This window comes from Crinia signifera, chromosome 3 (genome assembly GCF_055691185.1).
Source record: "Crinia signifera chromosome 3, ASM5569118v1, whole genome shotgun sequence".
Lineage (NCBI taxonomy): Eukaryota > Metazoa > Chordata > Amphibia > Anura > Myobatrachidae > Crinia > Crinia signifera.
In genome coordinates this window covers 114,204,331-114,228,931 of record NC_139219.1, presented here as the reverse complement: position 1 = coordinate 114,228,931, position 24,601 = coordinate 114,204,331, and the positions used below count along the sequence as shown (strand labels likewise).

The window sequence follows — 24,601 nt, the reverse complement described above, 5'->3', positions numbered from 1 at the left end:
CCTTTTCATACCCCCACTATCCACGTCGGCGTGGAGTGGATTTTATATAGTGTGGCAAGCGGATGCTGAATACATGTGAAGTAATGCGCGCTCGCCACGCTTCGGGCTCGGTGGCTCGCTGCACTCGCCACACTATATAAAATCAACTCCACGCCGACGTGGATAGTGGGGGTATGAAAAGGTCGGAGGGCGCGTACCGCCGCCCCTCGTGGGCTCTCTGCGCTCGGCACGCTTCGGGTTGGCGTTGATCGTGGTGTGGCGTTAACAATGGGGGGCATTTGACATAGTAATTAACCATCATGGTGGGTATACAATTAAAAATCGGGTCTGGGGGGGCATTTAACATTGTAATCAGCCATCAGGGTGGCTGTACATGCGATGCGACCGATTTCACACACCCGATGCCATCACATGCGATGCGACCGATTTCACACACCCGATGCCATACAATGTAAATCGGTGGCGCCGTGCTAGGAAACAAGTACCCCTTTTTTTATTAATACATATTTTTTAAACAAAAAACCTCCATTTAACAATGAGCTGTTACTTATGGGCCAGTGCTCTGGACTTGACCTCCAGGCTAAAAGTTGCCAGCCAGCCCCTGCTTGTGCCCACCCTCACCAAGGTCCAGCCTTCTCTGCCCTTTCATCCTCCACTACTGCTGAAGGTGATGGAGTTCTGCTTGCCAACAATCAGAAGCAACATGGAGATACCGGAGCATATTGGTAATAACATGGTTGTATCTAGCTTATGTGAATGACAGTTTTTGTCATTTTTTCCAATGTTTGGGAGCAATTGGTTTATGGTCATTTTATACATTATACATACATTACCAGATTTTAAATCCAACCATCCAGATTAGACAGAAAATTGTAAAAAGGTGTACCCAGCTGCCACCGAAACTCGCAGTTGACACTGGCTAAGTGTAGATTCTCCATGAGAGTATGACATCCAATGTAATTGATTAAGCTTTTGAGTTTTCAACCAGTTATGAGACTCCATGCATCTAAATAGCCACCTCCCAGTCAACACCAAGAAACACCAAATATATTTCCAATACATTTTTAAGAATCTCAATCTCTAATGTAATTTTTTGCTTACAGCACATACTGTGGGACACATGTACTGTGTGAATATTTAGCAACTTAGATGTTTGCGCTGTTGAAAACATGACGTCAGCGCCTGCCCCATCTTTGGTGGACACCGAAGGAAATAATAGTCAGTTTGGTACTACTCTTATGGGTATTGATTACATAAGGGCCCTTATTCTGATCGGTGCGGATATTCCCGCATTCTTACGGTGCGGTCCGCACGCCACGGTGTTTTGCCGCGTGCGGCCATCGTCCGTAGAAACGCCCACGGGTCCTCCGCATTCGGACGGACTCACTCTTTAAGAACAGGGCGTGTTTACGGACGACATACAAAGCATGCGTGTGCGGGAGAAACACTCCGATTCGGCACGGTATTACAGAGTATTACAGAGTATGCTCGGGAATACCGCATCCGAACGGGAGCCAAGCGGTGCTACCGCCCGTAAGCGGAGTATTTACGCCAAACAACCCACTATTATGTCAATTCTGCAATACATCACATGACCCACTTATTCAATTACCTATCCTCATAAAAAACAGCTTATTTGGAATTGGAATCAATTAGATGCCAATATATCCTTACAAGCATGCCTAACACATCCATTGCACACATTAACCCTTACAGCAATTTAAGTGCAATGGTTTCAATTAAAGCACTGACAAGCGTCCTATTAGTGAGTAATGAGTAAAGGAGTCGATTCTATTGGGTTCAGGTGTTAATGGTTGTAGTCATTAGGCGTACGTTCGCCTACCGCATGAACGAGTGGTGTCCGCAAAGCAATAGTACACTTGTGGACACCGCACATTTCTGCCCTTTTTGATCGCGTGCATTCGGAGTGGTTTCCGAATGTACGCCCCCCAACATAAGTGTACTCCCCCGTGTCCGCCCATGTTTACGCCCCGTTTTGCCCACTTTGAAACTACGCCCATGTGTCATTCCGCATGACGCCCATAATACGCCCCTATTTCCCGACTGATAGCGGTGAACAGTTTTGGACGGGATTTGGCCGAACTGGTACCGAGTCAAGGCGTGGCACATGCGCGTAGCGTTCTCCACGCATGCGCAGACGCCATAAAGACGCGATCCGTAAGTACGCGGTAAAGTCCGCGTCAATCAGAATAAGGGCCAAGCAGAGCAACTCCTGTGGGCATTGTGCATAAGGGGTGTTACTCCTGTAAACATTATGTGCCCACAGAAGTACCTGCTGCATTGTGTCTACATATACCTGGCTTAATGTGTCTAAGGGGATCTACCTAGCGCAGTGTGTCTAAGGCGCTCTCCCTGTACAATGTGCCTATGGGGCTCTACCTGGTGCAATGTGTACACTGTGTGAATAATGGACACTACTGTGTGATGTAATGTGAATTGCAACTATTATGTACCACGCCCAATCTCCATGAAGCAAATTCACAACATTTTTGGGGTGCATCCAAGGTGTGCACTGTCCCTATTTTAAGTACAGTATGAGATCACCAATTCCCTTTCTGGCACAGGGAACCAAAATGTCTAGTAATGGCACTGGAAGTTCCCATGTTGTGTTGGGAGGGGATACGGTCATTGGGTCACCAGCAAGTTGTTAGACAGTCATCATTAGGTCAACATGTGTCTAGGTCGACGTGCAGAAAGGTTGACATGTGTCTAGGTCGACAGGGTCATTAGGTCGACATGAGTTAGGTCAACAGTCAAAATGTTGACATGGGGTTTTTCACTGTTTTTTGAGCCAACATGTGCCGACAGGTGGTATTTCATGTCCTACCATCCACTAGGGTTACCACCTAGTCCCTTTAATTCCGGACACATGTTAATTACACAGGTTCTGTGGCAGTTTAAAATCAGGTGAAGTGGAGTCTTGAAGTCAGCAAGCCACAGAACCTGTATAATTAATATGTGTCCGGAATTAAAGGGTCTAGGTGGTAACCCTACCATCCACTAGGGCAGGCTTTCCTAACCACGGCCCTCAAGGCACACCAACAGTACAGGTTTTGTAGATATCCAGGCTTCAGCACAGGTGACTTAATTAGTACCTGAGTGATTCTGATTAAACCATCTGTGCTGTAGCCTGGATATCACTAAAACCTGCATGTTGGTTTGCCTTGAGGACCGTGGTTGGGAAAGCCTGCACTAGGGCATGGTGGGAGAATAAAAGGTACTTATGTAGTAACTGGGCTGCCGATTTTTTGATTGTATGCCTTAAGTTAAGGCATACAATCAGATGCGATGCGATGCGATATCGCATCGCATCGCATCGCATCCGATATCGGATGCGATGACCCGATTTTTCCATAGGAATCAATGTTAAAATGATTCCTATGGAAAAATGGGTCCTTTTCATACCCCTACTATCCAAGTGGGCATGGAGTTGGATATAAACCTGTGGCGAGCGTAGCGAGCCACCGAGCCCGAAGCGTGGCGAGCGAAGCGAGCCCCGCGAGGGGACGGTATTCGTCCCCTCGCGGGGCTCGCTTCGCTCGCCACGCTTCGGGCTCGGTGGCTCGCTACGCTCGCCACAGGTTTATATCCAACTCCATGCCCACTTGGATAGTAGGGGTATGAAAAGGACCCATTTTTCCCATTGAATTCCATGTTAAAATGGACTCAGTCCATTTTAACATTGATTCCTATGGAAAAATCGGGTCATCGCATCGCATCGCATCGCATCGCATCGAATCGCATGGTCGCATGCGATGCGATGCGATCTCCCGATCCGACCCGATTTAGAAATCGGCAGCCCAGTTACTACATAAGTACCGAATAAAATAGTGTGCTGATCCCGAAGCATGGTGGGTGTACGCGGTGCATTTTAACCTGTGTCCATTTCGACTGTGTTGACATTTGGGTCAAAAACAGTGAAAACACCCATGTCGACATTTTGACTGTCGACCTAACCCATGTCGACCTAATGACCCTGTCGACCTTATGACCCAGTTGACCTAGACTCATGTTGACCTTCCTGCATCTCGACCTAAATGTATGTCTAACAACTTGCTGGTGACCAACTGATCCACACCCTTTGGGAGATATGGCAGAGCATTTTGAACTCATTAATGTAGAAATATAAATTGTAATTATCGCCAATGAGATCAATGCAGTTGTGATAAGTAGGAGTAGAGTATTATCTAGCTATAAAAGTGCCTTTTAGTGGTCCGCTTGCGCATACCTCCCAACTGTCCTGCTTTCCACGGGAAGGTCCCGGTTTTTGGGGATGTTCCCACCTCTTGCTTGGGGTCGGCGGTCCCGTGGTGGTGGGGGGCAGTTGGGAGTCCCCCCTGTTACCCAGTGAATAGGCATGCGCACAGCATCTAACCCCGCAAGCAGAGGGGCTGGCCAGCAGCTTACAGAGCTGCTAGCAGGGACGTGCAGTCAGGGGAGGCAGGGGAGGCAGTGCCTCCCCTGTCATAATGATGTGAATAATAAAAAGAAGATATTTATATATCTTCTTTTATTATTTTCATCATTTCTACCTCTACCCCTGCCTCCTACCATCTTACACTGCTGCATGTGAGGGTGGGAGGCAGCGGGAGAGGTGCCTCCCGCTGTTAACATTAAAACACCGGGCAGCGGGGGGGCAGGTAGGGCAGGGGGCAGGGTGCAGCAATGGGCTGTAAAAGCCCATTGAAAATGAATGGGGAAGCGGCACTCATACTGGTGCCGCAATGACAGGGGCACCAGTATGAATGCACGCCCCCAGATGTGATTGGGTCAGCGGATCCAGTGATGGATCCATTGTCCAATCACACACATGCAGGGCCCACCTGGATAGGATGCAGCAGCGCGACAGCGTGGAGTCCGGCGCCGCTGGGAGATAGCCGCTGTCACCGCCGAGGAGAGGTGAGTCCGCTGAGGGAGGGGGGCGGGAGCGCGGGGGGGGGGGGGGGGTGGTGTGTCCCGTGCCTGTGGCATACCTCCCAACTGTCACGATTACAGCGGGACAGTCCCGAATTTCGGGTCCTGTCCCGCTGTCCCACCCGCGGCAGGCATTGTCCCGCTGCGGGGGGTGGCAGTTGGTAGACCCCCCAATCTAATAGAATAGACACTGTGCGCATGCGCACAGCGTCTATTCTCGTATGAAAATGAGGTTGCGGCTAATTAGCATAAGCCGTACCCTCATTTGCATACGCCCACCCCCTTTTCGGGCGCTCGCGCGCCTTCGCCACGCCACGCCACGCTGTGGTCCCGTGCGGATAGATCAGTGCCTCCCCAGGCAATGACCTCACCGCACGTCACTGGTTGCTAGCCATGCCCCCACAGCGGCCAAAAACGGGGGCTTGGCCTCGCAAAATGGCACGATTTTGTAGGACACCCCCCTAATTTCGGGCATGTCCCTTCTTACTTGTATTGAAAGTTGCGAGGTATGGCTTGCGCCTTGATCTACAATAACCTACAGTCTCCAGTCATACGTAGATCACAGTCTAATCACATAGGGGGAGATTCTCTATACCTTTTCCCTGTGTTTACGCGTCCTTTACAGTGCCGTTGTCAGCATCGGCTATTCTGTAATCTCCGTCTGCTGAAGTGCCCTCCCTGCACTTCCGCATTCCTCAGTTTATCTCCCAGCGTTGTCTCTCCCATAGGAGATCATTGCCTTGTCGTCGGCTTCCTATTCTCTAAACCCTGCAGCGTTAATTTCAACAGCTTCCTCAGACTTGCGAAAACTGTATTGTAGAGGCAATTTATAACAAATAAATATATAAATAAGCACCCAAAGAACATACCTCTTTATTTAACATGTATTAAATGAGGGGGAGAAGAGAAACTCAGCCCGGCTGGAGAGGAAGATGAGGAGCGCACCTGCTTTTAGAAGCTGGTCCGCATGACACGCAGTGTGTGTCCGCCCAGCAGACAGCGGGCGCATGCGCAGTGGGTAGGAAAAAAAAAATACAGCATCGCAGAAGGGCACAGTACCGCAACAAGAATGCGGAAACCCTGATATTAGAGCATATGGAGAAGTCAAAGACCCTAACGGCGCGCTACAACAGCGAAAAAATCGTGAAAAAAAGATGAAAACGCCACGAAGGTTAGAGCATCCTGCCCATATTCTTATTCTGACTCATGTGAAAACCACTGTACAGTGTACACATAAATGTCAAGACTACGGGCCAGATGTATCATGCTTCAAAAACAGAAAAAATGGAGAGTGATTAACAGCCTGCCAATCAACTCCTACCTGTCATTTTTCAAACTAACCCTGTGTCATTGCAGGTAGGTACTGATTGGCTGGTTGTTTATCACATTTGATCACTTTTCGAAGCTTGATACATCTGGCCCTAAGTGATTATTACTTCAGCCCTTCATACCTGCATATATTTTAACGATGCTATGATTTATTCCATGCACAAGGTGGCAGCATTCCGTGCATTTGTAATCACTGCTGCTTGTGTCATCTGATGAAAATCAAAAAGAGGAAGCAGCTGCTGCCGTGTGGGAGAGGGGAGGTGCTGTTTGTGTTTTCTGAGACTTCCTGGTGTGTCAGGTATGATTTACTAATATTTGCAGTCTGCTTTGTGAATCCTGGGATCGTGGGATTGACAGACGAGTAGTGAGTAGAACAATTGCTTTTTCTCGATTTGCTTTTCCTTATATATATATTTTTTTTATAACTTAACAAAAGTAATCGCAGCGACCTCTATGGACATGTATATTGTTGCTGTCTAAAAGCAGTGTAATCAGAAAACATACTTGCTAAAGTGGGGGTCGTTACTAAGTGACTTTGGGATGGGTACTAGACAATGATACATCATACTTGCCTACCTGACCCTCTCCATGCAGGAGATAATGCTCTGTTCCTGGACTTCCCTGGTAATGTAGGATTGCCATCACCTGTGGTGAACCGCCTTTACCTAGCTCCCCACAGGTGATGGCAATCCTACATTACCAGGGAAGTCCAGGAACAGAGCATTTTCTCCTCTTGCATGGAGAGGGTCAGGTAGGCAAGTATGTGATACACTGCACTTTTAAAAGTAGAGTTGTACTTGAAAATAGGGAAATCAGGGATATTTATCAAACTTTTTGAGAAATAAAGTAACAATCATTCATAAGGAGCCCATACACGGTCCGTTGTGTATGGCTCCGTTCTGTACTATGCGATTCGCGCTCCCGCGCATCACATAGTACGGTACAAAAAGTATTTGCTGCACATACTTTTTGTACTAGGTATACATCGGATCGGATCGCAGTGCATGCACACTGTATGCACTAGGGATCCGATCCGATGTGTGCTAATTAAGTCCCAAACGGATGTGTTAAACGGACCGTGTATGGGCTGCAATATTCTGTCATTATTCAAAACACAGCCTGTACAATGGTTGTTAGAAGCTGATTGGTTGGTACACTCCACTTTTCCAAGGTTCAACCTTTGGGGAATTTGGGACCTCACCATGAGGAATGTATATTAACATTATAGCCCCGTACACACGGGGGAGATATATTGCTCTGCCATATATTGCTCAGTTTCTCCTTTTCATCAGCGACCAGAGATGGTCGCTGATGAAAAAGAAACTGCCGGGGGAGCCCGGCAGTGGTAATCAGCTGGTCGCAGGAGCATGTTCCTGCGACCAGCGATCACTACAGGGGGAAAAACGGGAGCGCGCACACTCCCATCGTGGGCAATATGGTCGATTAGCAACCATATTTCCAGCGATATTGTACAAAATCGCCCCGTTGTGTACGCACCTTATGATAGACCTGACAGCAATGAGCTGAGATTCCTCTGATGGTCTAAAACTGCCTGGCTGGAGTGAGGATATTAGGCAAAGTATGCATTAGCGAACATTGCCAAGCCTGCAAGGGCGGCATCTGCCTCCATCGACCAGATCTAGGGATGGCCATCGTTGCCTTTGCCATCGATGGCAAAAGTGCAACTGCCCATCGATAGTCTATAACCATTCTATGGATGTTTTTGCATATCGATGGTCATCCATTTTCTCTGATTGAGTGGCCTGTGGGCCAATCAAAATGGGGGGCGGGGCTTCGTGGGTGTCGGGGGCGGAGCTATGCTCAGTGTTACGGCACTGTAGGGAAAAAGCAAAACCGAAACTATTCGTTTAAGCTTTACATCGATGGTGGGAAACCATCTGGTTCTCCCCCATCGATGGCAAAACTATTCGACATCGGCCATAAACCATCGATGATTTCTAATCCTCGATGGTCGATGGCCATCCCTAACCAGATCACATGCGGAGCTGCTGCCTTCTGGCTCTCGTACCTCACTGATCTACATAAAGGTGCCCTCCAGGAACACCTGCACGGCAGTGATACTCTTCTCCTTTACAGTGTGTGTATGTTTAGGGTGCTGTATAGAGCAATGTCCCAAAGATAGTCTTAAGGTTTATAAACGCTAGACAAAAAAGTTAACAATAGCATGATAAAGATATTAAAAATCTTGTGCATATTGTCTAGTGTGTACCCATTTATTTATTTAATTCATTTATTTACAGTTTCTTATATAGTGCAGCATATTCCGTTGCGCTTTACTATTGGAAACAAAAGTAATAAAACAAACCGATATAGAGATTGGAGGGCCCTGCTTGCAAGTTTACAATCTATAATGTTAAACATTATATCGTTGACAACGTGGTACGTACATTGTCCTGCGTGTACAGTTGATGGAGGAAATGGTTATTTAGGGCAGTGCTGCAGAATGCATATGCAGTTGCCAATGCAGGGATGCCGCTGATATTGCTCAGTACCAGGGGCGCCAGAACACTTTTAGGTTGTGGGGGGATGTAATCTCAATCTGGCACTCCTAAATTGCTATATGTCACCCCCATGTGTTATACCTCATAACAAAACAATTGCCTTGTGTACTAAGGGGTCAATGCAGACCCATTCGTTATGGGTCAAATTTGGATCTGTCCCCAATGTTCGGGTTTGCGCATGCTTGAATATGCGCATGTGCAAACCCTGGGAACAACTAAGGAAAGCTTCACTTTTGCCGGGTTATTTGCTCCAGGAGGGGTGGAAAGTGGGTGTCAGCAAGGGAACATCCAGTGTTTTATTTCAAGGTTATTGTCATTACCATAGACCAGGGGGCGTAGTCCTTTTGCCAGGGACGCTCCATATTCTGAGATGGGGAGACAGAGATTGAGTGTGGGCAGTCCCGCGAATGAGCAGCAGTGCAAGTCAGGATGGGGGAGCCGCCTCTGGCACTGGCAGCAATTGTGTGACTGATAGGAATGTGTGCCAAGGTTGGAATATGCTGCTAGTGCCCTGGGAATATAAGTACCCTCATAAATGTTTGTGTGCTTATGCAGATTTTTTTTTAAAACAATGGATTGTAATTACAAAAGCATTTTTCTAAATACAGCTTTTTGAACCTTGCTTAAATGGTGTACTGGTCTTGAGATTAGGGAGAGCTGTGCCAGTCGCACAGAAATCACAAACTTATTATGCGAGTGGACCCTCTTTGGGCACTATTAGTATTCAATATTTCGATATGCGAGGGTGTGCTACCATAGACACAGAATGAATATATTGGGGAGGACAGAGAAAGGGTGTCTGGTTGGTGCACCAAAAGAGAATTTAATAATAAAACATGACTTTTATTGGTTTCATTAAAATAGTTGCGAAGATATAAAAAAAACACGAAAAACACATAGGACAACATTGAGTGATTTAAAAAGGATATAACATATACTCACCTAGTGGGACCCCTCTTCACACTGTCCCTGAATAATTTTATAAAGCACGGTGGTTGAAATTTAAGAGTGGAAAAGTTATGTCTGGTATTGACCGTATTACAGTGTATATGCTTATCCAGGATGTAACAATTATTAGATACAATGTATATATTCCCGGGGCTCACTATGCAGTAGCGATAAGCGCCTGAACACGGGCTGGCTGGCTGGAGCCGCTAGTTCCACAGCCTATGTGCTGACCGCAGAGCTGTGTCTGAGGTGTGCCGCCGTGCACTACCTCGCTCTTGCGTGTCAGATCAGACAGGAGTGTACACGGCTCTTGCGCTAGAGTCCGCGTCACTGTACTACAGGGAACCGTGTGCTATGGATACCCTGTGTCGCCACCGGCCTAAACAGATCAAAATACAATCATATGGGGGGAAGGGAAGTGGGGTTTAACACACTAGGTGTGCAGTCAAGCGTACGCCGACTTTCTCGGCTCCTGATTGGCCAGTAATCATTCTGAGTAGAAACGCAGAGGAAGAAGGATCTCTGCTTCTCTAGTGTACAGCGGAGGCGGAGCTGGTACCACTGCAGCCGGGAGCAGCGCGACTTCAACAGCAGATGCCGGGGTGGCCGCCACAGGAGCAGGTGAGTAGGATTTGCTTCCCCAGGTCCCCCTTTGGATTACTACGGATCCAGGACCCCGGACTCTTCAGCCCTGGTACCCCGGAACCAAGCCACCGGACCGGACCCTGGGCTCAAGATAGGTACGTATCAGTGTGTTTGTGTAATGTATGTATTAAACTTTTATTTTTCTAATGTGTCAGTGTGTATTTATTTAACATTTTTTTTACTGTGGAACTACAAGACCCAGCGGGCCCTTTAATGCCCTGCAGGCTGGGATTTGTGGTTCTCCAAGTCCCAGCTTGCGGGGGAGGCTTGCTGGGACTCATAGTTCCACAGTTAAAAAATAGATGAAAAACCTATTGTTTTTTACACAATGATCAGCCCGGTGGCCACCGCACAGGGCCACCGGGGACAGCACCAGGCTTCAGCCTGGTCAGGTAAGTTCTGGAGGGGGGGGACTGGCCAGGCTGACTGGTCGGTAGGGATGAATGCTTTGGCTAGGGGACTTGTATAAAAAATCTCCACCCGGCTGTGGCATTACCCTGCTGGCTGTTTTGGCCTGGGGCTGGTTCTTAAAATACGGGGGACCCCTACTAATTTTGTCCCCCGTATTTTGGGAACCAGCCCCGGACCTGGAGCCTGGGGCTGGTTGTTAAAAATCGGGGGAACCCCTATTTGTCGGGTTCCTTGATTTTTAATTACCGGCCTGGCTCTTTCAGCCTGGTGCTGGTTACAGCTGTGGGGGGGACCCCACGCTCTTCTTTTTTTTTTTTTTTTTATGGGTTAAACGGGTTTTTAAACTGCAGTGTGAATGTGCCAAAAACGGCTTTTAAACGGTAATTTACAGTTTAAAAGCTGCAGTGGGAAAGGGTCTTTATGGCTCTTGCCGTTTAAAAACCGTTAAAAAAAAAAACGGGTAATGACCCGTTTCTGCAGTGGGAAAGCAGCATAAGTCAATTGTAATAAAATAATCTTACTGTCCATGCCCCCCTCCGGCCAGCCCAGGCAATGTATCCCCCCATTCAGCCCAGTGTGACCCTTTTCCCAGGTTGGGTGGCTAATCCCGGGATCGGCGGGGTCTCAGGATTTGGCCCCAAAATGGCCAGGATTTCAATTGCTCCAATCCCGGGATTTTGGGATTAGACTGCACATGCGCAGTCTAATACCGGGCAGAGTCTGAGCACCTGCTTAGACACTGTTCCCGACCCGGCGTGCAGCCTGCGCAGCGTGATTCAGTCATAAGTCATGCTGTGCAGGCTGCAGTGCTGCACCACCAGCGCTGGAACCTGCTCGCCACCTGCCCCCCCTCTGCCGCTTCCCAAAAGTAAGTGAGTGTGGCACCGGAACTCGCTCGCACCCAGGCCTCCCTCGCTGCACATGTCATACCCACTGCCTGCCTCCGCATCACTGTCGCCAGCCCCCCTCTGCCGCTACTCAAAGGTAAGTGAGTGTTGCGCCGGAACACGCTCACCGCCAGGTCTCACCCGATGCACACGTCATGCCCCTCTCCACCGCTCCCCAAAAGTCTGTCACTGTGGGGCACAGGGAAATTTTCGGTACTCTTTACCTAGAACGGCGCCCGCGATTGGCGATTTTCCCATAGGGATCAATGTTAAAAGTGAGATTGGACGCGATTTTAGTGTTAAATGCCTCAATGCCCGCGATTTTTACATAGGAAACAATGTTAAATGGGCCACAGAGCCCTAATAGTCCCCCTGAAGTCTTAAATGGCCCCCACAATTTTTAACGCCACCCCACGATCAACGTCAACCCGAAGCGTGGCGAGCGCAGCGGTACGCGTCCTCCGACCTTTTCATACCCCCACTATCCACGTCGGCGTGGAGTTGAGAATAGAATAGTGTGGCGAACGCAGCGAGCCACCGAGCCCGAAGCGTGGCGAGCGGACGCGGATACGTGTGAAGCCCGCGAAGGGAGGCGTTTACCTGTGAAGGTATCCGCGTCCCCTCACGGGGCTCGCTGCGCTCGCCACGCTTCGGGCTCGCTGCGCTCGCCACACTATTCTATTCTCAACTCCACGCCGACGTGGATAGTGGGGGTATGAAAAGGTCGGAGGACGCGTACCGCCGCCCCTCGCGGGCTCGCTGCGCTCGCCACGCTTCGGGTTGATGTTGATCGTGGGGTGGCGTTAACAATTGTGGGGGCCATTTCAGACTTTAGGGTGACTATTTGGGCTCTGTTGTCCATTTAACATTGTTTCCTATGGAAAAATCGCGGGCATTGAACACTAAAATCGCGTCCAATCTCACTTTTAACATTGATCCCTATGGGAAATCGCGGGCATCGCATCGCACCCGTTTTTTAGTGCATACGATGGGCGCCGTTCTAGGTAAAGAGTACCAAATTTTCTTTTGGAGATGCCAATCCCGGGATTCCAGGAATTGAAAAATGCTCAATCCCGATTCCCGGGCTAGTGTTTTACCCTCCCACCCCATCTTAATGGCCCTCCATCTTATCCAGATCCCCCCCCCCCCCGTCCATACAGCTGTGTCCCTATCCAGCCCAGCCCATCCAATATTTGCCCTGTAAACCGTTGACCTCAGTGCTAGTCACTGCTGCTGATATAATATGTGTTTTCAACTGGTATTGGTATAAACGTGAAATTGATGGTATACTGTTCTAGTAACATGGATACTGATCATATAGTTACCATCTTTGTTCGTATTTAACTGTAAAGGTAACCTGAATGTATTTATATAGTAATCGAGAATGAATATACTGTCTCTATCATATACAGTGGGGGTCGGGGTAATGCCCCAGAAACATTATGCCACATTCAGTACTGTAGGCGCGTGTCAAAAAATGGGTGTAGCCACATGAGGTGCGTCCAATGAAAATGGGGGTGTGATATACATATGTCCCCATAGTGCCAGATATACATATGTCCCCATAGTGCCAGATATACATATGTCCCCATAGTGCCAGATACACACATTCCCCCCATAGTGCCAGATACACACATTCCCCCCATAGTGCCAGATACACACATTCCCCCCATAGTGCCAGATACACACATTCCCCCAACAGTGCCCGATGCACACATTCCCCCAACAGTGCCCGATGCACACATTCCCCCAACAGTGCCCGATGCACACATTTCCCCAACAGTGCCCGGTACACACTTTCCCCCAACAGTGCCCGGTACACACTTTCCCCCAACAGTGCCCGGTACACACTTTCACCCAATAGTGCCCGGTACACACTTTCACCCAATAGTGCCCGGTACACACTTTCACCCAATAGTGCCCGGTACACACTTTCACCCAATAGTGCCCGGTACACACTTTCACCCAATAGTGCCCGGTACACATATATACGCTCCCACATGCCAGGTATGCCTCCCACAGTGCCAGAAATAGGAATACCCCCATGGTACTGGGTATGCCCCCACATCGCCAGAAACAGGTATGCCCCTACAGTGCCTGCAATGAGTATGCCCCACTGTGCCGGTTTCCCCCAAAAGGGCCAGATACGCACATTCCCCCAAAAGGGCCAGATACGCACATTCCCCCAAAAGGGCCAGATACGCACATTCCCCCAAAAGGGCCAGATACGCACATTCCCCCAAAAGGGCCAGATACGCACATTCCCCCAAAAGGGGCAGATACGCACATTCCCCCAAAAGGGGCAGATACGCACATTCCCCCAAAAGGGGCAGATACGCACATTCCCCCAATCGGGCCAGATACGCACATTCCCCCAATCGGGCCAGATACGCACATTCCCCCAATCGGGCCAGATACGCACATTCCCCCAATCGGGCCAGATACGCATTACGCTCCCACAGTGCCAGGTATGCCCCCACAGTGCCAGAAATAGGAATACTCCCACGTACCGGGTATGGCCCACACAGTGCCAGAAACAGGTATGCCCCCACAGTGACAACAATGAGTATGCCCCACAGTGCCGGTTTCCCAGCAGCAGCTGTTGGGGAGAGGACAGTCTGGCATCCCCCTGCAGTTCCGCTGTCTGTGGTGCTGTGTCCTGTGTCGCCATCCCGCCGTCACTGCTTCCCTTCTCAGGGAAGGAGAGCACAGCACACCGTGGTCTCTCCTTCCCTTCACTTCCTTGTGACTGGACCATCCGCCAATCAAAGCTCACGGGCTGCCTCCTGATTGGCTGCTGGCCTGCGAGCTTTGATTGGCGGAGGGGCAGCCCAGTCACAGGGCTGCACAGTGAGGGGTAGGAGAGACGCGCAATGCGCTCTCCTCATGGCCGGCTCAGAGGGATTCCCGGCAGCAAATAATAGAGGGGCGGTTGGGCAGGCAGGCTGCAGAGTGGTCGAGCCACCCGATTCGCTGCCGCAAGCTACCGGTAGCTCGCGAGCGACGGGTTGGTGACCACTGTGGGCCCATTTTCCATTAACTCTTTCTGCTTGGATGGACATACCAGGTCAGCATATGGAGTACACGACTGAGGGGTAGATGTATGAAGTGACAAGGTGCCTGGTACTTTATCACCAGTCAATCAGCTCCTAACAACTGTTCCTTTTTAAATCCAGCCTGTAACTTAACAGTCAAGAGCTGATTGGCCGGTAATGAAGTACCAGGCACTTTATCACTTCCCCTCCCTTATCACTGCTTCATACATTTAACCCTGAGTGAGGAAAGAGAGAGAGAGAGAGACTAGCAACTTGGAAAATGATGGGTCACAAATTTTAATAGTAAATATAGAACAAAAGGTCTAATATTTGTATCTGCTGTTGTGTGAAGACAAAAATTAAAGCTTGCATTTGTGATAATCTAATATTGGCAACACGATATAAGTAGAAATGTAAAACTGGGACATTTTAATAATTTACTTCAATATACCATGTTTTGAAAATATTAATCATAAAGGGATTATATGAAATTGTTCGTAATCTGTAAAGCCATTATTTATATAGTCAAATAATTATTAAATAGTTGAACATTAAACATTTTAGGTTCTTTTTGCATCCTAAAATACATATAACAATAAGTGCATGAGCACAAATATGCTTGCAAGACAGGTAGAAAATAGTCAGGGTTTGATTAATATGACACATGCAATGAGATGTCAACAGTATATTTATGGAATAGGGAAATGAGAGAAGTCATTTTTGCGTAAGCAAAACGTTCAAACTCCTGTGAAGTATTACAAGTAAAAACAAGCTAAAGGCCCATACACACTTGACGATTTTCAGCTGAAAATCGGTCAAAACAGCTGTTTTGAGCGATTTTCGACTGAAAATCGCCCAGTGTGTATGCCCCAGAGATTGCCGACTAGCGATGATGCGCGCTCCCGCATCATCGCTAGTTAAGTGGTTCATCTGCTGGTTTTACCAGCAGATGTGGCGATGATGGATGGTTTTTCATCCATCATCGCCATGTGTGTACGCCGGCCGGGCTGAAAGATTAACCACTTTCAGCCCGGCGGACCGCCCCGCTGAATCCCCGCCCTCCCCTCCGCCCCTCGCCTGTCATACTTACCGTGCAGGCAGGATTGGTCCGCGCTGCCCGCTCACACTGCTGCTGCGGCTGGATGCTGCAGAGCCTCGTTCCCCCGCCGTCCGGGTCCGCCGCACTTGTCCTCCTGCCGGGTCCCAGCCTTGAGCTCTGCTGCCCGGCCACACTGACCAACATGCTGACGCCCCGCCCCCCTACACCCTGCTCCCTCTGCCTTCCTCTGTACTGCTCCTCACGGAGCACCACTGTCCACCAATGTTTTCCCTGTTAAGCCAGTAATATATACATTGCTGGCATGTGTCAGCAATGTATATATTACTGGCACCACTGCGCACCAATGAGATCCTTAAACCAGTAATATATGCATTGCTGGCATGTGCCAGCAATGTATATATTACTGGCACCACTGGGCACCAATGCGTATCATAAGGCAGTAATATATACATTGCTGGCATGTGCCAGCAATGTATATATTACTGGCACCACTGGGCACCAATGAGATCCTTAAACCATTAATATATACATTGCTGGCATGTGCCAGCAATGTATATATTATTGGCACCAATGAGATCCTTAAACCAGTAATATAAACATTGCTGGCATGTGCCAGCAATTTATATATTACTGGCACCACTGGGCACCAATGCATATCATAAGCCAGTAATATATAGATTGCTGGCAGTGCCAGCAATGTATATATCACTGGCACCACTACCCACTAATGATTATTTACTCAATTTATTAGCCAGTAATATATACCCGGCTGTCTCAGACCAAGTCTATCCATCTGTGGCACGGCTATTTCAAATGACGCGCCGGTTCGCGACTCCTGAGCCAATCGGACTAGTGGCCAGGCAACCAATCAGGCGATGTCACGCTGCGAGCTTCGATTAGCTTGTGAGTCACGAGCCGGCACATCATTTCAAATAGCTGCGCCACGGACAGATAGACTTGTTCTGAGACATCTGGGTTTCCCACTGCTATTCCCTGGCTGTCTCCTTTACCACGGAGTGCAGTGCACAGAGTAACTTCCCCTGGCAAAGAGCATGAAACCCCTTGCAAAGAGCATGTAACCCCTGGCAAAGATAAAGAAAACCTTAGCTAGCAGCATAGGGTGGGGTTTACATTACTTCTGTATCAGGCCCCAAGGACAGAGATGCACTAAATATAATGGCCTCTGCTCCCGCCTTTCGAATTCAAACCCAGCCCATTATGTAAATCGCCTTTCAATGAAAGATTTTCAGCAAAGTCTTTCGCCTCCTGAAAATCTTTTGCTCTTTGGGAAAATAGTTCAGTGTGTACGCACTACTTTGGTGATATCTATCAAAGATTTTGCCAAAGTCTTTTGAAATGAAAATCTTCTAGTGTGTATGGGCCTTTAGTTTAATGAGTTGGAAAGTTTCAAATATATTTAGAATTTAGGAAAGATGAAATAAAATATGATGGTAGCCATATCAGTAGGTCTGTTTACTACAGTAAATGCTAGATATATGGGGCCACACACAAGGGAAACCATATGGGACCTTCGGCTGGAGACCCCTTACTGAGAAATAACTTAGCCATTTTATTAACCCTTTGAGGTCCACACCAAAAAAAAAAAAGTCAATTACGAACGGATTTCTCAACCGTTTAGTAGAGGCCTATATCTTAAAAACTGTGGGGTCTCATTTTAAAAAACTATTGATTGTTGTTGGTTGTTGTTAATATTATCCTCAGTGAATAAAAAATGCAAAGAAAATTTCGGTACTTGTGTATTATCACAGCGCCCCCGATTACCATCGCAGGGCATTGTACAACCACAAAATTGCGTCGGATGCGATGAGACGCGATTATACCCGATTTTTAATTGTACAGGCACCCAGACCCGATTTTACATTGTACACCCACCCTGATGGGTACTGACAATGTTAAATGCCTCCCCATTGTCAACGCCAGCCCACTATCAACACCAACCCAAAGCATGGCGAGCGGCGGCGGTACGCGTCCTCCGGCCTTTTCATACCCCCACTATCCACGTCGGCGTGTAGTTGATTTTATATAGTGTGGCGAGCGCAGCGAGCCACCGAGCCCGCAGCGTGGTGAGCGCACGCGTAATACTTGCCACGCTTCAGGCTCGGTGACTCGCTACACTATATAAAATCAACTCCACGCTGACGTGGATAGTGGGGGTATGTAAAGGTCGGAGGACGCGTACCGCCGTCGCTCGCCACGCTTCGGATTGGCGTTGATAGTGGGGGGGGCATTTAACATTGTCATTACCCATCAGGGTGGGGAATCAATTAAAAATCGGGTCTGGGTGGGCATTTGACATTGAAATCGCGTCGCATTGCATGCTACTATAATGGCATGCGATGCTACGCGATATTAAACTTGTACACTCATCCCGGGAAAAGCCTCAAATCGGGTCCATCGCATGCCATCGCATACCTTAATTAGTGGTATGCGACACGACGGGCGCCATGATAATACACAAGTACCAAAAAAAATTTCCTTCGCTTTTTTTGTGGTGCAGACCTCATAGGGTTAAAGGTGAATGTACATAAACCATAAAAGCAATATTCTGTAATCCACTCCATAATTAACATTTTTTTTTCTTTTCTTTACTATACCTGTAGTCTAGTGTTCCCAGATGTTTTTAATCAATTTCTAAGGGGATTATTTCTTAAGTTATGCAGACAGAAGATGTACTCCATCGAGGCCGAGGAGTTTTGTCTTTAATTCAATAGGTTTTTTTTATGAGATTTTAAATTTTAAATACAAGTGCAGAACATTGCTTATTAATAATACCCGTTGTATTGTACTGTAATAACAATAAGTGTCACTATGCCAATTAAAAGTTGACCTGTTTAATCAGATATACAAGATGTACTCGAGGCTTGATGAGAGGTGAATAAGACGACAACTTTAATCCATCAAAATATATACTTTGGGGGTTATTTTGGTTTACTCGCAAAGGCATAATCACTCTCTAATGGACAAAACCATGTGCACTGCAGGTGGGGCTGATGTAACATGTGCAGAGAGAGTTAGATTTGGGTGAACTTCAAGTTGATATCTATATTGCAGTGTCAAAATAAAGCAGCCAGTATTTACCCTGCACAGAAACAATAAAACACCCAAATCTTATGTTACTCAAATGTTACTCAACCTAGTACAGAGGGGCAAGATGTCCACAATATATGCACTTATTAATGATATACCAGTTCCAAATCAAATTACTAAACTTAGATTAAAATGGGAAATAGATGTGGGGTCTCTTTCTAATGAACAGTGGAATAAGATCTTGGGGTCACTACAATATACAACTCCATGCATTAGATATAGGCAAGTATTTTTCTATGTTCTTCATAGAGCTTACCGGACACCGGTGTCTCTTCAGAGGGCTGGTCTTAGGGATAACTCACATTGTCCTAAGTGTCAAGGGGAAAATGCAGGATTTTGGCATATGATTTGGGAATGTCCAATTATATATGAATTTTGGGAGAAAGTCTGGAGAGATGTGTGGTTCACTACCCCTGCACTTCCTACTATCAATCCACTGATTTGTCTATTCGGGTTAGATCTGGAAGAAAGGTACTCAAATAACATATATAGATAAGTCCTATGCCTTACTACGTTGGCAAAAGTGGTAGTAGCAAGGATTTGGTTTGCACGAGAATCCCCAAATATATATAAGTGGAGAGCACTAGTTAACGAGGTGGCACGGCATGAACGATATATGTACAAAATACGAGGAGCCACCCCAAAATTCTTAGAAAAATGGGATAGGTGGTATACTTCTGGATTGGGCGAGAATGAGGAGAATACAAGGGATATTTAGATGGCCTGTAAAGGATCACTTGATACAGATGTGGAGGCTAAGCTATTGGTAGGGGCATAAGTATGACTATATAATACCGAATAATTTGTTGACATTTGTTGACTGTATATCTCCTTAAGGATATACTTGGGTAGGTGGAAAACAAATAAGAAGGAAATAATAGAGTTACAACAGCTGAATGCTGTTAGTGGCTGGCACAATATAGTTAGGTTAACAAATAAGTGATTTATTCTTTTTTCTTAAACTAATTATTATCATTATTTTTTTTTTTTCTCTTTTCTTCTTTTTCTTTTTTTTATATATGTATTTTTATTTCTTACTTTTTTTATTTTTTTTCTAAGGTTTGCAGGGCGGCTATAAGAATGTTTTTTTTTCTCTTGTCTGTTCTCCTGAATGCAGGGATCCCTCAGACGCCATCAAAGGAAGAGGGGTAAAAGGGGAGGGAAGGGGGGGTAAATACACATAGGTTAATACACAAAATACACAAATTTCACTTACTGGGCCCAAGAGCAACCATACACACGATTCTCCAGGAATTAGAAACTGATTCACAAGCACAAGCACTTATAGCACACAAATAGTAATTTAGATGTAAGTATAGGCATGTATATACGTATACCAAATATATATTTCTCTTTCAATGGTCCTGGTGACACAGCTCAACACTGGGATGTAGGAGGGTCCGAAGGAGCCAGGCACCTATCCTAAAGTTTTAGAGGGTAGGCTCCTCCCCTACTGCATCCCTGGACTCTTCAGTTCGTGTTAGGTGCCCACTGGAGTGGGTGCTATTCTAAAGGGCTGCAGGAGCAGCCGAAGAATTAGAGTAGTTAGGGGATTTTTATTATTTTATTAACTTTTACCCTAGCTAGGTAGGCACAGTGTGAGGATTCTCATAGTGAATCCTCACACTGCTTGCGCAGCAGGAGCTGACAGAAGCGCGTCCTGTCAGCTCACTGTGCACAGGGGAGACGCTGTCTGGTCTCCCTGTGCAGCGCTTATAGCCTTTTCTAAAAGGCTGCCTGGGCTCCGGAGTACCCTGAAACCGGCTCCACGCTTAGGTGGGGATCATGGGGGACAGGCGCTCCGTGATGGCGGCGGCCATTTTATGCGGAGCTTACACGCTGAGCTCCTAGATGAGAGGACAGCAGCGTTGTGACAGGCATGTTCCAAGTGATCCCCATTTGAGGGGGAGACACTGGAACTAGGAAATCCTACCTAAGGAGCGGCTTGCTGGGGGTGGTTGGCGCCAAAAGGTCACGGACCCCGCAGCAGCAGGGACCTGTGGTCTCTTCCTTCACTCTGACTTTGGCGCCTTTCAGAACGCTTGCAGCGGAGCTGAGCTGGCTTACTGATCCTGGCAGAGTGACTTGGATTTCCTGGGCATCGCTTCCCCGCAGTTGAAACCAACAGACAGATAAGTGATTGGGTGCATTGCCTCTGTATAAACGCTTGTACATTGTTTGCACTGTGTATACTGATAGATATACTTTTATCACTTGCGTCATGTCTGAGCATCAGGCTGTGGTTTTGGGGGAGGGAGCCCTTAATGCACTGAGCGCGTGCAATGTTTGCACACAAAAATTTGTCCCTGAGCAGATGGCCAAGGGGGGCTTATGTATTACTTGCGCTGATGTGAGACCCATGGGCAGTGATCCCCATAGGGCAGAGCATATGGAACCTGCGTGGGCCAGGGCCCTAGGCAGGTCAGTAAACGCTTTGGTGCAGCTTTTGGACAGGCAGAGTGATGGGCTGGTAGAATCACAGAGACCTATGCCATCATCTCAGCAGTCGTCTGGCTCCTTGCCTCTTACCCAGGCAGATCCTGCACTTATCCAGGTGATGCAGGATACTGCAAAAGGGATTAACAGGTTCAGTGAAATGCTGGACAAAATGGATGATGTGGCAGGGACCCCTAGAAGGTCTTATGCCTTAACTACTGTGGTAGATGAAGAGGAAGGAGAGTATACTGACATCCCCTGGGATCAGGGTGATGATTTGGAAGAGAACTCTGCTGCTGGTATAGAGGATCTCATTATAGCTGTGAAGCAGGCTTTAAAGCTGACTGTGGAGGATAAGACTCCTGTTAAAGGTGTTTTTAAGCGACAGCGGAAGGAGGCTGTTACTTTTCCTTCAGATGAGGGGTTACAGGAATTGTTAGAAGGGGCTTGGAAAACTCCTGATAAGAGGCTTCAGATGCCTAAGCGATTCCTTAGTCTGTACCCCATGCCAGAGTCTCATGCGGAGCTCTGGGAAAAGGTCCCAGTTGTGGACGCTTCAGTGGCACGTTTGTCCAAGGCTACTGTATTACCAGTACAGGGCGGTGCAGCTTTTAAAGATTCTGTGGATAAAAAGCTGGAGGGAAACCTCAAGGCTATCTTTGAAGGGGTGGGGTTTACCTTACGACCCCTTATTGCTTCAGCCTGGGTTTCTAAGGCCATGATAGAGTGGGCTGGTGAATTATGCACCATGCTGCAGGCTGACCCGGGTGCATTACTGCTGGCAGAAAAGATTAAGGCAGCAGCAGAATATGCAGTTGAAGCAGAGGAGGAAGCTATTAAAATGGCAACCAGAGTGTCCACAGTCTCCATTAATGCCAGGAGAGTGCTTTGGCTAAAAGCCTGGGAAGCAGACAATGAGTCCAAGAAGGCTCTGGAAACATTAGCCTTCAAAGGAAAGGTACTCTTTGGTACCGAATTAGAGGAGATTATAAAACAGGCCACAGGCGGCAAAAGTACATTCCTGCCGGCCTCCTCAGCAAAGCAGACGTCCAGATTTTCTGCTTTTAAGCCGTCCTTTCGGCCCTCCCCTAGAGGTGGTGCGTCCTTTCGAGGACAGTCTTTCAGGGGAAGGTTTCAGCCCTCTAGAGGCAAGACACAAAAGTCAAAATTTGGCTCTTTTCACAAGAAGCCTGCCAATAAAGGAGAGGATAAACCCTCTGCATGACTGTCAGGGGCTTTGCCCGACAGTGACAAAAGTGGGCGGGCGTCTCACGCTCTTCAGGGACGCTTGGGCTTCTCTAGACCAGGATGCCTGGGTGCTAGACATCATAACACAGGGTTACAAAATCCCTTTCAGAGGGCCACCTCCGAAGAGGTTCATTCCCACATCCTTACCAAAGGAGGCACGGCTGCGTACAGCCCTTGTGAGAGCAGCGCACTCCCTTTTGGAAAAAGGGGTGGTGACGCTAGTCCCCAAGACAGAGTGGAAGAAAGGCTTTTACTCCACGCTGTTCCTGGTGCCCAAACCAGACGGGTCTTTCAGACCAATACTAAATTTGAAGTCTCTAAATGTTCATTTATGGGTAGACCATTTCAAAATGGAGTCTCTACGGTCAGTACTCCTGAGTCTGGACCAGGGAGAATTTTTGGCGTCCATGGATGTCCAGGACGCATATTTGCACGTTCCTATACACCCGGAACATCAGACCTTGTTGAGGTTTGCCATAGGAGACCTGCATTTACAATTCCGGGCGTTACCCTTTGGGCTAGCAACCGCGCCAAGGGTATTCACAAAGATAATGTCAGTAATGGCGGCGGTGCTGAGGCTCAGGGGAATCACAGTAATACCCTATTTGGACGATCTCCTGTTCAAAGCAGAGTCAGCAGCCATGCTGCAGAGTCACTTGGCAGAGGCCATCAGTTTTTTGCAGGCTCACGGCTGGATTTTAAATTTGCAAAAATCTCAGTTGGTACCGTCACAAAGGCTCCAATTCTTGGGAGTCATACTGGACACCCATCTTCATCGGGTATTCCTCCCGGAGGTAAAGGCCAGGGATCTGGTCACCCTAGTCCAGGAGATTCTCAGGGCTCAGAGCATTTCAGTATGGAGGTGCCTCAAGCTCCTGGGGAAGATGGTGGCGTCATTCGAGACGCTTCAATTTGCCAGGTTCCACTCTCGGAGGTTCCAATGGAACATTTTGTCAGCTTGGTCAGGAAACACTTTGACCATGAAATCCGAGATGATAGTGCTGTCTTCGGACACCCGAGAATCTTTGAAATGGTGGACAGAAGTAGATTCCCTTCAGTGGGGTCGGTCATTACAGACCTGGGACTGGTTGATAGTAACTACCGACGCCAGTCTCAGGGGCTGGGGGGCAATAGTCCTGGATCTCAGGCTTCAGGGCCTGTGGACGGCAGAGGAATCAGCGTTACCAATCAACATCTTGGAGCTGAGAGCTGTCTGGAAAGTCATTTCCTTGGCGGGAGACAGGTTACAGAACCTCCCTTTGAGGATTCAGACCGACAATGCCACAGCTGTGGCGTATCTGAATCACCAGGGAGGTACACGCAGCAGATTGGCCATGTGGGAGGTATCCAGAATCTTCCTATGGGCGGAACAGAATGTTCCAGCTGTATCGGCTATATTCATCCCAGGAATAGAGAATATAGAAGCCGACTTCCTGAGCAGGGAGGAGCTCAAGGAAGGGGAATGGAGCTTACACCCTCAGGTGTTTCACCAAATCACTTCGATGTGGGGAACTCCGGATGTGGACCTGATGGCATCCAGGATCAACCGTCAAGTGCCCAGGTTCTATGCCAGAACAAGGGATCCACTAGCGGAGGCAGTGGATGCCATGACTATTCACTGGCAGGGAGATCTCCTTTATGCATTCCCACCAGTACCAATGTTACCGAGACTTCTGAAGAAAATACAGGGGCAGAAGGTTCCAGTGATCTTAGTGGCCCCAGATTGGCCAAGGAGATCCTGGTACTCGAGGCTTCAGAGGTTGTCTGTGGACTCATGGCGTCTACCTCTGAGACCAGACCTTCTAAGACAAGGCCCTTTCAATCACCTGGATTCAGATCGATTGATTTTGACGGCCTGGCTATTGAAACCACCATTTTGAAAAGAAAAGGGTTTTCTGAGGCAGTAGTACAGACTATGATAAAAGCCAGAAAAGCTGTATCTTCGGCAAATTATTATAGAGTCTGGAAGACTTACATTCGATGGTGTGAGAGAAGAAAGGCTCATACATCTCATTTTAAGCTATCAAGAATGATGGA

The 24,601-nt window shown here is 47.8% G+C and overlaps 1 protein-coding gene across 3 annotated transcripts in view; it reads left to right on the top strand.

Moving 5' to 3' along the window:
- Positions 1-5,968: 5,968 nt before the first annotated feature.
- RNASET2 (ribonuclease T2) overlaps positions 5,969-24,601 on the top strand; it is a 172,011-nt gene continuing 153,378 nt past the window's right edge. The window contains exons 1-2 of one of the 3 annotated variants that reach the window (XM_083176384.1): positions 5,969-6,106; positions 6,430-6,562. The gene's annotated coding sequence lies outside the window, so the exon portion shown is untranslated. Of the gene's footprint in view, positions 6,107-6,429; positions 6,629-24,601 lie in introns of those variants that run through there. The other 2 variants (XM_083176386.1, XM_083176385.1) reach the window with 2 other exon arrangements.